Source organism: Apodemus sylvaticus, chromosome 6, assembly GCF_947179515.1.
Source record: "Apodemus sylvaticus chromosome 6, mApoSyl1.1, whole genome shotgun sequence".
NCBI classification, from domain to species: Eukaryota; Metazoa; Chordata; class Mammalia; order Rodentia; family Muridae; genus Apodemus; species Apodemus sylvaticus.
Window position 1 is genome coordinate 6,446,685 of NC_067477.1, and position 4,834 is coordinate 6,451,518.

Consider the following 4,834-nt stretch of genomic DNA (forward strand, 5'->3'; position numbering starts at 1 on the left):
CTCCTTCTATTGCTCTTTCTCTCTGCATTCCTATAAATGCAATATGGGAAATAGACCAAGTAACAGAATACACTTATTTGATTTCTATTTCTATGTCCTTTAAAGTGGAAATAATTACTTCCAAGAATTGTTAACTGATCTGTGAGTGCCATAATGCTTCCTCTTTTTATTTGTTGACAACTATACCTTAGTGTCACTGGACTTCATTCCTGGACACATGTGTGACTGCATATGAGCTCATGACACATTGTGATCCTGCACACAGGTGTACTCTAATGAAGACAGGGAAGAGCCTAATATCTCCTGTCATAGAAATGTAGACTTCTAGAACTGGATCCAACAGCCACCAAGGAAGAACCTGGCTTTGGAAGGGATATTATAGTAATACTGGCAGAACTTAATAATCTCAGATTCCAGAGTCATTTCCCTATGTAAACTAGATCCATCTATACATTAAGCTGAGCTCTGTAAACACTGAAATTACAGGGATATGTCATTTCTTTTTTTTTAATCGATATATCTTTTATTTACATTTCAAATGATTTCTCCTTTTCTAGACCCCCACTCCCCGAAAGTCCCATCAGCCCCCTTTCCTCCTCCTGTTTTCCTACTCAACCCTTCCCACTTCCCTATTCTAGTTTTGCCCTATACTATTTCACTGAATCTTTCCAGAACAAGGGGCCACTCCTCCATTCTTCTTGTACCTCATTTGATGTGTGGATTATGTTTTGGGTATTCCAGTTTTCTAGGTTATTATCCACTTATTAGTGAGTGCATACCATGAAACATCTTTTGAGTCTGGGTTGCCTCACTTAGTATGATATTCTCCAGCTCCATCCATTTGCCTAAAAATTTCATGAATTCATTGTTTCTAATGGCTGAACAGTATTCAATTGTGTATATATACCACATTTTTTGCATCCACTCTTCTGTTGAGGGATATCTGGGTTCTTTCCAGCTTCTGGCAATTATAAAAAGGCTGCTATGAACATAGTGGAACATGTATCCTTATTACATACTGGGGAAACTTCTGGGTATATGCCCTGGAGTGGTATAGCAGGATCTTCTGAAAGCATTTGACAAAATTCAGCATCCTTTCATGCTTAAAGTCTTGTAAAGAACAGGAATTCAAGGTCCATACCTAAACATAGTAAAAGCAATATACAGCAAACCTGTAGCCAGCATCAAACTAAATGGAGAGAAACTTGAAGGAATCCCACTAAAATCAGGGACTAGACAGGGCTGCCCCTTTTCTCCTTATCTTTTCAATATTGTACTTGAGGTACTAGTTCCAGCAATTAGACAACATAAGGAGGTCAAAGGGATACAAATTGGAAAGGAATAAGTGAAACTATCATTATTTGCAGACGATATAATAGTCTACCTAAGTGACCCAAAAAACTCCACTAGAGAACTCCTACAGCTGATAAACAACTTCAGCAAAGTGGCAGGTTATAAAATCAACTCAAGCAAATCAGTAGCCTTCCTATACTCAAAGGATAAGCAGGCTGAGAAAGAAATTGGGGAAATGACCCCCTTCACAATAGCTACAAACAGTATAACACACCTTGGGGTGACTCTTACCAAGCATGTGAAAGATCTGTGTGACAAGAACTTCAAGACTATGAAGAAGGAAATGGAAGAAGACCTCAAAAAATGGAAAAACCTCCAATGCTCATGGATCTGCAGGATTAATATAGTTAAAATGGCCATTTTGCCAAAAGCAATATACAGATTCAACGCAATACCCATCAAAATCCCAACTCAATTCTTCACAGAGTTAGAAAGAGCATTCCTCAAATTCATCTGGAATAACAAAAAACCCAGGATAGCTAAAACTATTCTCAACAATAAAAGAAATTCTTTGGGTATCAGTATTCCTGACCTCAAGCAATACTGCAGAGCAATAGTGTTAAAAACTGCATGGTATTGGTACAGTGACAGGCAGGCAGATCAATGGAACAGGATTGAAGACCCAGAAATGAACCCACACACCTACGGCCTCTCGATGCTCGCCAAAGGCGCTGAAAACATCTAATGGAGAAAAGATAGCCTTTTCAACAAATGGTGTTGGTTCAACTGGAGGCCAGCATGCAGAAGAATTGGAATTGATCCATCCTTGTCTCCTTGTACTAAGCTCAACTCCAAGTGGAACAAGGACCTGCACATAAAGCCAGACACTCTGAAGCTAATAGAAAAGAAACTGGGGAAGACCCTTGAGGACATCGGTACAGGGGGAAAGTTCCTGAACAGATCACCAATAGTTTATGCTCTAAGATCAAGAATTGACAAATGGGACCTCATAAAATTACAAAGTTTCTGTAAGGCAAAGGACACCATCAAAAGGACAAATCGGCAACCAAGAAATTGGGAAAAGATCTTCACCAACCCTACATCAGATAGAAGGCTAATATCCAATATATATAAGGAACTCAAGAAGTTAGACTCCAGAAAGCCAAACAACCCTATGAAAAAATGGAGTACAGAGTTAAACAAAGAATTTTCACCTGAAGAACTTCGGATGGCAGAGAAGCATCTTAAAAAATGCTCAAATTCATTAGTCATTAGGGAAATGCAAATCAAAACAACCCTGAGATTTCACCTTACACCCATCAGAATGGCTAAGATTAAAAATTCAGGAGACAGCAGATGTTGGTGAGGATGTGGAGAAAGAGGAACACTCCTCCACTGCTGGTGGGGTTGCAAATTGTTACAACCACTCTGGAAATCACCCTGGCGGCACCTCACTTCCAGGATATGTTATATCTTTTTCTTTTTTTTCTCTGTATATTTCTTTTTTTTTTTTGGATATATTTTTTATTTACATTTCAAATGATTTCCCCTTTTCTGGACCCCCACTCGCCGAAAGTCCCATCAGCCCCCATTCTTTCCCGTTTTCCTACCCAACCCTTCCCACTTCCCTGTTCTGGTTTTGCCCTATACTGCTTCACTGAGTCTTTCCAGAACAAGGGGCCACTCCTCCATTCTTCTTGTACCTCATTTGATGTGTGGATTATGTTTTGAGTATTCCAGTTTTCTAGGTTAACAACCACTTATTAGTGAGTGCATGCCATGATTCATCTTTTGAGACTGGGTTACCTCACTTAGTATGATGTTCTCCAGCTCCATCCATTTGCCTAAGAATTTCATGAATTCATTGTTTCTAATGGCTGAATAGTACTCCATTGTGTATATATACCACATGTTTTGCATCCACTCTTCTGTTGAGGAATATCTGGGTTCTTTCCAGCTTCTGGCAATTATAAAAAGGCTGCTATGAACATAGTGGAACATGTATCCTTATTACATGCTGGGGAATCTTTTGGGTATATGCCCAGGAGTGGTATAGCAGGATCTTCTGGAAGTGAGGTGCCCAGTTTTCGGAGGAACCGCCAGACTGATTTCCAGAGTGGTTGTACCAATTTACAACCCCACCAGCAGTGGAGGAGTGTTCCTCTTTCTCCACATCCTCACCAACATCTGCTGTCTCCTGAATTTTTAATCTTAGCCATTCTGACGGGTGTAAGGTGAAATCTCAGGGTTGTTTTGATTTGCATTTCCCTAATGACTAATGAATTTGAGCATTTTTTAAGATGCTTCTCTGCCATCCGAAGTTCTTCAGGTGAAAATTCTTTGTTTAACTCTGTACTCCATTTTTTCATAGGGTTATTTGGTTTTCTGGAGTCTAACTTCTTGAGTTCTTTATATATATTGGATATTAGCCCTCTATCTGATGTAGGGTTGGTGAAGATCTTTTCCCAATTTCTTGGTTGCCGATTTGTCCTTTTGATGGTGTCCTTTGCCTTACAGAAACTTTGTAATTTTATGAGGTCCCATTTGTCAATTCTTGATCTTAGAGCATAAACTATTGGTGTTCTCTTCAGGAACTTTCCCCCTGTACCGATGTCCTCAAGGGTCTTCCCCAGTTTCTTTTCTATTAGCTTCAGAGTGTCTGGCTTTATGTGGAGGTCCATGATCCATTTGGAGTTGAGCTTAGTACAAGGTGACAAGGATAGATCAGTTCCCATTCTTCTGCATGCTGACCTCCAGTTGACCCAGCACAATTTGTTGAAAAGTCTATCTTTTTTTTCCATTGGATGTTTTCAGCCCCTTTGTCGAGGATCAAGGGGGCATAGGTGTATGGGTTCATTTCTAGATCTTCAATCCTGTTCCATTGATCTGCTTGCCTTTCACTGTACTAATACTATGCAGTTTTTAACACTATTGTTTTGTAGTATTGCTTGAGGTCAGGGATACTGATACCCACAGAATTTCTTTTATGGTTGAGAATAGTTTTAGCTATCCTGGGTTTTTTGTTATTCCAAATGAATTTGAGGAATGCTCTTTCTAACTGTGAAGAATTGAGATGGGATTTTGATGTGTATTCGTTGAATCTGTATATTGCTTTTGGCAAAATGGCCATTTTAACTATATTAATCCTGCTGATCCATGAGCATGGGGGGTTTTCCATTTTTTTGAGGTCTTCTTCCATTTCCTTCTTCATAGACTTGAAGTTCTTCTCATACAGATCTTTCACATGTTTGGTAAGAGTCAACCCAAGGTACTTTATACTGCTTGTGGCTATTGTGAAGGGGGTCATTTCCCTAATTTCTTTCTCAGCCTCCTTATCCTTTGAGTATAGGAAGGCAACTGATTTGCTTGAGTTGATTTTATAACCTGCCACTTTGCTGAAGTTGTTTATCAGCTGTAGGAGTTCTCTAGTGGAGTTTTTTGGGTCACTTAGGTAGATTATCATATTATCTGCAAATAATGATAGTTTGACTTCTTCCTTTCCAATTTGTATCCCTTTGACCTCCTTATGTTTTCTAATTGC